At 38.8% G+C, this 12,548-nt stretch overlaps 1 pseudogene; it reads right to left on the reverse strand.

The window, feature by feature from the left end:
• Positions 1 to 7,810: 7,810 nt before the first annotated feature.
• LOC123919482 lies at positions 7,811 to 9,374 on the reverse strand (annotated as a pseudogene).
• Between the last annotated feature and the right edge of the window lie 3,174 nt (positions 9,375 to 12,548).

Genomic DNA, 12,548 nt, shown 5'->3' on the forward strand with positions numbered 1-12,548 from the left:
TTCTGCCCTTCGTTTGTCTCACGAATAAGAGCTGCACTTACAGCCTCTGAGGCGACGGAAAGGTACAGGTATAATACCTCCTCGTCACTTGGTCGTGAGAGGACAGGTGGCTCTGACAAGGCCTTTTTCAGATGTTGGAGAGCTTGCTCGCATTCATCTGTCCATTCGAAGACTGCTTCTTTCTTTAGTAGTTTGAAAAAGGGGAGTGCATGTTGTGCTGATTTGGATACAAATCTGGAAAGCGATGTTAGCATTCCATTAAGAGTTTGTATGGACTTCTTATCGCTCGGAGTGGGGAGCTCGGCAAAAGCTCTGCACTTGTCAGGGTTGGCTTCAATTCCTCGCTCGGTTAGGTAAAATCCCAGGAATTTACCTGCTCGGACCCCGAAGGTGCACTTCTCTGGGTTGAATCTCATGTTGTATTTCCTGGCCTGCTCGAACACCTTTCGAAGGTGCACGACATGGTCGAGTTCCTCGGGGGATTTTACGATCATGTCGTCCATGTATACCTCGAGCATGTCTCCTATTTGTCCTCGGAAGACTTTGTTCATCATTCGCTGGTATGTAGCTCCTGCATTTTTGAGACCGAAGGGCATTACGTTGTAGTAATAGTTGCCCGACTCGGTCATGAAAGCTGTTTTTTCTCTATCTGCTACTGCCATTGGAATTTGGTTATAACCTGAATAAGCATCCATAAAAGACAATAATTTAAAGCCAGAAGAGTTATCAACAAGTCTATCAATGCAAGGTAAGGGATAAGAGTCTTTAGGGCAAGCCCTGTTAAGATCGGTATAGTCGCAACACATCCTCCACTTTCCATTAGATTTTTTGACGAGTACAACGTTGGACAGCCAGGTTGTATACCTGGCCTCCGAAATAAAATTTGCCTCTAGGAGGTCTTTTACACATTTTTCTGCAGCCTCCGATTTCTCAGGAGACTGCCTACGCCTACGTTGTACAATGGGAAGTGCAGTGGGATCAATAGTCAGCTGGTGACATGCTATGTTAGGGTCCAAGCCGGGCATCTCGGAAGCGTGCCAGGCGAACAGATCAGCATTTTCCTTCAAGCAGGCTTCAAGTTGCTTCCTAGCAAGTTCGGGGAGCCCGGTCCCAATCTTCACTGCCCTGCCCGGGTCTTCTCCAAAGGGCATCAGCTCGAACTCGCCGTCTGGAACTGGACGACGGTGCTCTTGGCTTGCCTCGTCGTCTTCCTTCTTCTCCTTGCGGAGCTTCTTCTCATCTTTGTTTTCCTGTTTGGAAAAGCGGCTGTCGAGGTCGATGGAGCTGATTTCTGGCAAGGGCAGGGAAGTTGTTGCCTTGGACTTCTTGGACTCGGGGAGCTGCCCGATATATTCATTTCCTTTGGAGGATGCATTGAAGACTCTCCTTGCAGCTTCAATGTCTCCATGCAGTGTCGCAACTTGGCCTTTATGAGTATAATACTTCATCTTGAGGTGGGCGGTTGAAGGGACAGCCATTAGGTCAGCAATAGCTGTTCTGCCTAGGATGCACTGGTAGAGAGAAGGGCAGTCTACTACCAGGAATTTCACTTTGATCGTTTTTGCAGTTTCTTCAGAGCCAACGGTGACTAGCAGGTCTACATAGCCCCATGGCTTGGTTGTTGCTCCATTAAATCCGGAGAGATCAGATCCAAAATAAGGAGTGAGGTAGGTTTCATCTAGTTGCAGAGTCTTGAAAAGTTGGGAATACATGATATCACATGAGCTTCCTTGGTCGACCAGTACCCTGCGGACGTCCATATTTGCCATGTCCACTCTGATGAGCAGGGGTATCTGGGAGTTTGCAGTTCCACCGGGCAGCTCTTCCATGTAGAAGGCTAAGGGCTTTGATTGCCCTTTAGGTTTATCTAGAGTTGCGCTCAGGTTGGAGGAGCCATCTATCAATTCTTCAAATTTTCTCTTGATGGACCCCACAGTCTGTTTGTCAAAACCTCCACCAGAGATAACCATAGCGTGAGCAAGTGCGTCCCATTTGCTCAGCGTGGGGGCAACATAGGTGTCGTCCAAGTAGTCAGGGACAAAGAAGTCTTCAGTTCTGGAGATGGCAAGGGCAACTGGTTTGTGCCCGGATTTTTCTGGTGCAGCTTCTTCAGTGTTGCTGGTCTCAGCAGCTTCTGCCCGGGGAGCATTGCCCCTCTTCACGTATTGTTTGATTTGCCCATTTCTAATCAGAATTTCAATGGCGTCTTTAAGTTGTATGCAATCGTCAGTCAGATGGCCGTAACCTTTGTGATACTTGCAGTACCTGCTCTTGTCTTGGCCAGGCTTTGTGGGTTGTTGTCTTGGAAATTTAATTCCTGCTTTAGTGAACTCAGCTGAGTTGCACTCTTTCCAAATTTCTTCCTGGGATTTGCTAAGGGGAGTATAGTTGCTGAACGTGCTGGGAGGTCCACGGGGTTCCCTAGGCCTTTCGCCTCTTCGCCTTCCTCCTCCTCGGCTGGACTGTTCAGCATTTGAACGAGGAGCAGGTTGATTGTTTCCTGCTCGCCCATAACGGGCAGCATCTGCAGCTTGTTGCTCTTCATATTGGATGTAGGGTTGAGATTTGAGAAGGAGGTCGCCAAAGGTGCGCGGTTTTTCGATGCCAACGGCTTTTGCAAAGTCACTGTTTGGCCTAAGGCCCCTCTGGAGCAGGTATTTCTTCATATCATCAGTTGTTTCTACCTGGACGGCTTCTTTGTTGAACCTTTCTATGAAACTGCGGAGAGATTCATTATCAGCTTGGAAGATGGCGTCCAGGACTGCTTCGGTCTTTGGTTGCTTGCGGGAAGCAGTGAAGTGCCTGCGGAATTGGTCGGACAGATCCATCCATGAGGTTATGGAGCGAGGAGCTAGGCTGTGGTACCAAGCCATAGCTCCCTTTCTCAGAGTAGTTGGAAATATTCTGCATCTAATTGCTCCACTGACCCTCAAGAAGTTCAGGGTAGCATTAACTGATGCGATGTGTTCATCTGGGTCAGAAAGTCCATCGTAAGCTGGGAGAGGAGGAGGTCGCTCACATCCCTTTGGAACGAGTGCTTGAAGTATGTCGTGAGATAAAGGGCAGCGGGGATCATCCTCGTCACTCTCATGTGAGTTTAGGGGAGGTGAGGCCTCACGATCAGGAGTTGGGCTCCTGGAGAATTGGTCAGTGTGATGGCTGCGGCTTACTGGCTGCCCTTGTTTGGTCATCAAGCTGAGTCCCTGGGGAGAATGACGACGAGGAGGTGTTCGGTCCACAATTTTTCCTTTCTTCACATTCGGAGATGATATACCCTCGCGGGTAGGGGAGACATGGTCTCTTTTCCTGCCAGGTTGCTCGATCCTCTCAAGGGCAGGTCGTCGTTGTCTGACAGTTTCCTGACGAGGAGGGGATGGAGAAGTAGGAGCTCTCCTCGGGGGAGAGTTATTCCTTGAGAATCGCTGGTTCCTTTCCAAGCGATCAAGTCTCATATTCTGCTCGTCCATTCGGCGATTCTGGCCCTGGAGAGCTTCGGTGGTTTGCTTTAGGGCAGCTATGAGTGCTGCTAGTTCAGCATTGGTAACTGAAGCAGTGGACAAGTCGGTTTCTGCTGATCTGCCCTGCTCGGACTGAGGGCGCTTCCCTGCCTGCTTCTCAGTCAAGACGACCAGGTCGCCGTCCTCAGAAGTCCAGGAAGTTTCCTGCCCGTCTCTAGGGTAAGACTCGGGGAGGGCCTGGAGGTCAGTGATGAGAACAGGAGACAGACGGGGAGAAGAAGGAGGAGCAGCGTCCTCAACGTCATTGTTGAAATGAGATGCACTGGCCATGATGAAAAAGTGATTGATTGGTTTTGTTCTTTGGTTTACTTGCTCGAAACAAAGAAGGGGAGAACTCAGATCCCCACAGTCGGCGCCACTGATCTTAACTGTTGATCAGAACAGGTAGAAGGCCAGCTGGAGGTCCGTTGAGCAGGTGGTAGGCAGTAATCCGAGCAGATGATCCACGGAGGGGGGGGTTGTACCTGCAGGTGCTCCGATGCCTAAGTCAGTAAGGATAGAGAGCAAAAGAGATACTAGAGAGAAGTTAGAGAGAGAGAGTAATTGCAATAATGAATAGTGTCTACCTTGCTCTCCCAAGAGGGAGAGTATTTATAGCCCCCAGCTCTGGGCCAAAGGTCCTCTTAGTGGGCTGGACTAGCCAAGGCCCATTAAGAGGGACTGCCAAGATATCACCCTTAGATAGTGGGTAGAGTAGTAATTTTACCCTATCTTGGTGGAGAGGTTGTGCCATGCTGACATGGAGGTGATTGAGCAAGCCATGTGGACTTTGTGAGGGTCTAGGTGGACTAGCATTAGTCTAGTCCAGAACAAAAGAGTAAATGTTGAATATATAAATTAATAATTAATAATATAGTCAAAAACAAAAAAAATTAATGTTGGATAAAATACAAAACTTATTTTAAAACAAATTAACACTTATTTTGGCTAATTACCTGCATATTTGTCCTTATTATGGTTTATACTCGCAAAACCCTTTGAATTTGGAAGAGAGAATCATATATCATAATGGCAAAAGAGAAATAATACAGCTTTTTTCAGATACAGACTACAGTTGTCGGCAAAAGAGTATCTCATTGATTGATCTGTAATTCTGGGGAGAAGTTATTATACATAAGTGTAATCCTTATGCATGGTACATAAGTCAATAACATCCAATAGATTGAGCATCCACATGTAATAATCCTAGCCAATCTCAACTCACACACTCACACCTAATCTCACACCCCCCAAATTTCTCACGTACCCCCCAAATTACTCGTGCACCCCCAAATTTCTCGTGCACCCCCCAAATTTCTCATGCACCCCCCAATTTCTCGCGCACCCCCAAATTTCTAGCGCACCCCCCAAAATTTTTCACGCACCCCCAGATGACTTGTGCGCCCAATTTTTTTTTAACCCCCCATATTTCAAGCCTAAATCATTTTGCTGTGGGAATGGTTTCAAAAATATACACTCCAAAACCATTAAAATAAAAATGTAATGATCTGTAATTCTGGTGAGAAGTTATTATACATAAGTGTAATCCTTATGCATGGTACATAAGTCAATAACATCCAATAGATTGAGCATCCACATGTAATAATCCTAGCCAATCTCAACTCACACACTCACACCTAATCTCACACCCCCCAAATTTCTCACGTACCCCCCAAATTACTCACGCACCCCCCAAATTTCTCGTGCACCCCCCCCCACAATTTCTCATGCACCCCCCAATTTCTCGCGCACCCCCAAATTTCTAGCGCACCCCCCAAAATTTTTCACGCACCCCCAGATGACTTGTGCGCCCAATTTTTTTTTAACCCCCCATATTTCAAGCCTAAATCATTTTGCTGTGGGAATGGTTTCAAAAATATACACTCCAAAACCATTAAAATATAAATGTTAGTAGTAGTTATTATCAATAAGGTTTATATACATTGAAATTAATACTTCAATTCAAAAGAAAAAATGTAATGATGGTACTAGTAGCTTGAATTTTCCTTGCTAAATTGAATTCTCAAGCTATATTCAACAAATGCTGCCGTTATTTTATCTCAACTTAACCATGTTTTTGTTGTTTTTCAATAGTAGTATATAGGACCACAAAAGTTTGTTTCTCCCTCATTTTCAAAATAAAAAATATGACTACACTAGATTAAAAATTAAATTTAAAAACTGTTTGGATGAAATGACACATCTATGTGAAAACTTAAAATTCTTTATTGAAATTATATCTAACTCGTAATTAACCTTCACAATGGGACATAAGATATGTCAAATTGATTGATATGGGTTTATTTATTTGCACCTAAAATCACACTAATTAATGGATATGGGTCTATTAAAAAGCTTAATTCATTGTTGTATATTGTATTGTTTTATCTGATACTTATATTTTACGCGTTAAATAGATCCTAAATTGTTAACCGAAAATGGTCCACAGCCAAAAATTAGGATAAATTAAATCCTAGATAGCCTAGTATATGCACCAAAATATATAAGTCAAATATTCTATCATAAGTGTGCAATATTTTCACCTTTTGGAATGGTTTAAAGAAAAAACATTCAATCATATGATTATTAATTAAATAAAAATAAAATACATCAATTCAACCATAGTTGACACAATAGCACCCATGCCAACAGAGCCCATTAAGTCATGGATTTACCTTTCTTAAATTTCTATTAGTAGGGTTAAATGCACCTTTCAAATAGTATTGAGGAGGTTCAAAACTTAAGGAAAAAAAACTCTCAAATAGTAAAAAGATTGATTAAACTAAAGCACTTAAATATTCCGCAACTATTAGATATGTGACTTAATACAATTATCTATCTATATAATAAACAAATAACTTTCAATAAGTGACTACCTCATTTTGTTAAATGGGTTTATTTTAAGGCTTTAAGCTATAATTAGGTTGAAAGTAGGTTAAAGAATATGATGTAAAATAATAATTTATGATTAGATTATTTGAGATGGGATGTGTCTAACAAAAGTAATAAGAGAGTGAAGGTTTCGTTGAAGATGATATATAAGAAAATCATATAAGTGAGTTGTGGAAAACATTGTTGCTATTAAAATGAAATAGTTGCTTGAGGGAAAAGTAAGGTAAAATAAGTGGGTGTTGGAACTAATGAGAGTTGACCCTATATGCACTAAAAAAAAATTGTCTGTCGTGTCACAAATCAAGTTGACCAAATAAAAAGATACTAGAAATTAATCAAGTTTTATTTTTCACCTTTTATTTTTAAGAAAAATTGTTATGGTAATATGGACTTTATGATGAACTGATGCTTAAAAATCGTAAACATTTTTATAACTAACATTGTCATCTAGACGTTCAAAATCCTCTATATCTTTACGGTTGAAATAGTGACTTGGACGGTGTTGATTCAAAAAAACAAAGGAAAATAGATAATTGAGTTTTGAACACTAATATACCAGCCTCCATTGAGTCACCATGTAATTGTAAGGATGAGTAAATATCACAAACTTCTACTTACAGAGAGTGATGCTAATGCTGTTAGAATTTTGAACCTAAGCATATGAACCTATACTAGCAACTAGCAAGCATTAACTAAGAAACATTGATGTGAGAAAATGCATTGATCACCACAGCAAAAAATTATATGTGAATACCTTTGGTATACATTTGAAAATCAAATAAAAACTTTGTAGTATAACTCTGATATGTGATGTCAAACAAACCCATCAAATAAAAAATTATTCATCAATAAAAAACTAGGTCCCAATATTGATATTGAAATTGTAGACTTTCAATTGCTTAAATCTAGTTCTTATATTTCTTTCTCAATCACAATAATTAGGTCCCAATATTGATATTTTGTAACAGAATGTGTTGAACATAGTAGGAGTAAGTAACAAATGATATCAACTTTCCATCAAAAATTAAAATGACATCAACGACGTTCTTGCTCCATCTTGTAGTGCCCCACCATTCCGGTTTCAACGCTTCCAAGAGTTAGACCTATATCTTAGGGCTTAGATGGTTTAAACACGAGGCACGGACATGCATATGGCGATTTTGGTATGTGGATTTGAGCCTTGAGGGACTGTTATCCATGAGGGAAAATATGTAAGAGAGCCTTGAACAAGAGAGGCTGAGGCAGTTGAAAACTATAAGGGAATTGAATGAATAAATGGAGACGGCGTGACAAACTACAATTCGTGATTCAGGTTAAGGAAGACAGTGAAGATGGTGCCCTAGGTCCTGCTAATCCACAATACCTACCAGAATCACATACTTAAAAGGCGATAACAATACATACAGTAAGATTTTGGGCAATGGCAGAAAAGGCGATAACAATAACAATGAAACAAAAATAGGACCCTGTGTGATTCCACAGTCATTATCTGTGATTATAATAAGATGCAATGGGAATAACAAGATTCTACGAACCACTACAAAAAACATAGGAAACAAACAAAATTCTGATCGAGTTCAAGAAACAATGACTTCACCAATATTAACCTAAATTATTAGAACACCAAGTTATTGTGTGATCTGTCTCTGTTAGAACACCACAATATTATTCGTTTTGGGGTTAATGTTCTCAATGGTGAATTGGTCATTTGATATCCTCCTCGTTCTCTTTTGGTTGTAAGAACGGAATGGAAGGAAGTAATGAAACCCGCAATGGCTACTCAATAACCTCCCCTTTGACTTTATCAATAATAAAGCCTTTTACCTTTTTATTTGTTTGCCAAATCTTGTTTAGTTGGATCCATGATCAGTTTTGTCTGAATCTTCGTGGAAGAAGAAGACGCGGTTCACCAGCAACTGCATCTGTGGATCCCACCAAATCATTAAACCTGGCAGCTGCTCGCTCTTTGATCATTGATACACCGGCCACTAGATCGACGAATAACCTCTCCAAATTCTTCTTTCTGATCTGTGATTCACCGGCCACCTGATCCAGGAATCCCACCTTATTCTCAAACCTAGTGGCTCAGTTGATTGGCACTCTTGTAACTTTGTAAGCTCTTCTTGCATACAATTTCTAGGGGTCCCAGGTCCTGCATCCACCATGAACATTTCTTTCCCTAAACGTAAAACTTTAGATTGCAAGGCCTTTCCATTACATAAGAATAAACTTGAATTACTTCTTGGAAATAATCGACTCAAATAGATGCTCATCGTAAGCTTTCTTTTTCCTCCTCTTCCTGTTTTATTCATCTAAAGCATCCAGCAGCGCCACAGAATGGACCTATTCAATGTAATAATAACTATCGATTAAAAAAGTTGTAATATGTTGTGAAAATGAAAATGATGAAAAATCATTTTCAATCTGCAACAGCCACGATGTGCATCGCATCAACAGCAATTTAAAACCATACACTTCATCAAATTGGTAAATAATCAGCTGAAAAATGAATCACCATATAGCTAAAGATGCAAACTTTTAAAACATATATTGATGAAGGAAAATTCACAATTGACAACTTATTAAGGTAAATGGATTTCAGATCAAAAATCATATAGCTAAAGAAATACATAAACCCTAAATATTTGTTCATAGAAGTTGCAAATATAATTTCTATTTGCCCCAGATTTCTAGTGCTGAATTTAGACTGGTACAAAATGTCCAAGAGAATGGAAATCTACGATCAAAAAGTTGCTCAATCACCCGATAAATTACAGGTATCCTTTCTGCTCATTAAATCAGTTGCCAATGAAAAGAAAAGGATACATGTAATTTATCAAAATTTACTGTGATTGTTCAATTTTTGAACGTAGATTTTCACTCTCTTGAACGTAACGTAGATTGACAATGAAAAGAAAACTGCAGCATGATATGCAGAAAGCGCAGAGTTTAGAAGAAGTGAGCTTTTAGACAGAAGTGGCGGCGGCAGCATGTAACAAATGTTTGTATCTTCAATTTAGGGTTTCTATACATAATTTGGGCTTTACTGGATGACCTCAATGGCCCAGTTTTTAATTTGGGCTTTACTGTATTGACCTCAATGGCCCAGCATATTTTTTATACCAAAAATATCCAATTTTGCCCTTGATAAAAACTTCGGTTCGTAGAAACCCAAGTTTTTTCTAGTTCAAATTCGGTTAACAAGAACCGAATTTTAAAAAAGAGCACCCCGGGTTGTATCAGAACTGGTTGCATTTTAAAAATAATAATAAGACAAAGGGTTGTATCCGAATCTAAAGACCAATACTCAAAGTTCTTCTTGACACACGTAAAACTTGAAATTGAAGAAATATTAATTCATGACTTATACATTAAAGGATCAAATCATTACTATATCATTGCATTAATTTTTTATTAGCATATGATATTATCATACTACAGCATATCAACGAAAACTGACTGTGGCACACATTGAAAAAGGGAGCAAAAATAGACAGACATTTGCAATGATCGCTTATGGTTTCAAATTTGCAGTCTGCATCTGCAATTGTGGCCGCAACCACATCGCACCGCAATTACGGTGTGATCTTTAATCACATGTATGGTTGCAACGCAGTCGCATTGGACAATTTTGAGCATGTTCGTTTAAATTTTCTCACCAAAAACTAAAATTTCAGAACCCCAAATCCCAAAATACCCTCAGATAATCAGATTTAATAAAAAAAAATCTTATTTTTAACGATCTCTCAACATTGTTGTACTTAAGCTTCTCACAATCAGTATTTACAGAGCAAACTGAAACTCTACTATAGTCGATAGATAGTGTAGTAGTAGTGCAATAGTGGTGGTGCAACTTGGTATATGTTGTGAAAATGAAAAATCATTTCAAGCCGCAACAGCCGCAATGTGCATCACATCAACCGCATTGGCAACCGCATTGGCAACCGCAATTTAAAACCATACACATACTTCATCAAATTGGTAAATAATTAGCTGAAAAATCAGATAGCTAAAGATGCGCTTGTCAAAAAAATATATATAACTAAAGATGCAAACTTTTAAAAGATATATTGATGAAGGAAAATTCAGAATTGACAAGTAACTAAGTTAAAATGGGGTTCAGATCCAAAATCATATAGCTAAAGAAATACTTAAACCCTAAAAATTTGTTCATACAAGTTGCAAATATAAGTTGAAGTACCTGAATATTGGTTTGAACTTTGACAATAAATGATGAAATGGTGAAATCGAATGATGAGATTCAGAGAGAGCTATGTGATTCTGGTGACCAGTAAGAGCGACAAGAATTTCATCAACATTTTATAGTTGTGCTTGTTTATGGCAATAAAAATCACTTTTTTTTTTGGCAAAATTACACTACAAGTCCTTTATCTTATTTTTTTGTAACATTTTGGCCCTTTATCTTATTTTTGTAACAATTTGGTCCTTTATCTTTTTTTTTGTAACACTTTGGTCCTTATTTATTTATAAAAAATAAAGGATCAAAGTGTTACAAATAAAAAAAGATAAAGGACCAAACTGTTACAAAAAAAAGAACTAAAGTGTTACAAATAAAAAAAACAAAGGACTAAAGTGTTACAAATAAAAGATAAAGGACCAAAATGTTACAAAAAAAAGATAAAGGACCAAAATATTACAAAAAAATAAGATAAAAGACTTGTAGTGTAATTTTCCCCTTTTTTTTAATGATAAAATCACTTTTTTTAATAAAATAATATTTAGTTTGTTGTAAAAGTGATTTTTCTATTACAAAATAACCCTCGTCTGTATCCAAAAAAAAAATAACCCTCATCTTTTAACAGGTTTGAATCCTCTTCATTTATGAATGGAACTGCACAATCACAACATTTGATTTTCATTAAATATTAGCCGTCAATATTCAACACTATAGTATCGTTGGTGGACGGTTTAGATCGGGCAAGCGGGTTTACATCCCTTGAATTGCCTTGGGGCTGGCCTTCAAAGAAAGATCTAAACATTTGCGTAAATGAGATCACGAGACCAAGCCAGTTCACATCCTCTTCTCTTGGTCTTCGAGTACTAGGAGACCTATGTTCTATTGCTTGATTGGGCGCTACTTGCCTATTGGCAGAAGTTACTGCCCCGACCATGGGTGCTATTGTCCTTCCGTGTTATTATAGAAAGAGTAAGGTACAAGTGCGCACTCCTATACAATATTTTAAGTAACATCCACTGTACCAAAATAAATTTTCATTTTATATCAACATATGTTGTAATTTGAGATTGAGTGAATGTGAACTAGAGTTTTGATTATACTTGAATTTGATTTTATTCCATTTTTCAACTTTCCCATTGTTAAACACGAAGTGACAGTGAGGTTAGAATACGGCAAGAAACACAACGGTGAGGCGGCGAGAACACGACGATAAAGGCAGTGGGCGTGGGATGGTGGTCGTGACATTGAGGTGGGAAAGTTGGGCAAGGAGTGGTGAGGAAGAAGGAGGAAGGAACACATTCATTGTGTTCTCTTTATTTATTTATTTTATTAATAAAAAAAAGCTGATTTTTATGCTTTTAATCCTGACTGCTGAAAATTTTAAGCACCACATTAGTGATCTACGAAATTAACTCGAGCATAAGGAATTGGAGCAAATCTTGACTCTTTCAATATGAAACAAGTTTGACTTTGCTCCATTTTATATCCTCCATTTGTTATCGATTTATGAGGAAAAATAGACACAAATAAAAAACTTATGAGATCCATCGGTAAAATCCACTTATTAAATGAATATCATTAATCTATCTTTTATCTCTATATCTCTCATAAACGGACTAACAATGGAGGCCAGTAAATGGAACAAAGTCATGAGACACAGAGTAACTAAACAGGATGCCTTTATTGAAGGTTGTTGGTTAATATATTGCCTTTGGTTATTATATCTTAAGTTAGTTCCTTAATTTTCATGAATCAACTTTTTGGAATTTCATTAATAAACTTTTCTGGATCCATTCAACTTAACAAAGGCAACACAGTTTTTAAAACTTGGACCTCAAAAACACATAGTAAATTTCCAAAACCAGTAAATTCCTGCTTGTAGGAAAAAATGTTTCAAACACATTCTCTCACATTGGTTGAAATTTGTAAAAGCCACAATATATCATGAGTAGCACTTCCAG

Source organism: Trifolium pratense, linkage group LG4, assembly GCF_020283565.1.
Source record: "Trifolium pratense cultivar HEN17-A07 linkage group LG4, ARS_RC_1.1, whole genome shotgun sequence".
NCBI lineage: Eukaryota > Viridiplantae > Streptophyta > Magnoliopsida > Fabales > Fabaceae > Trifolium > Trifolium pratense.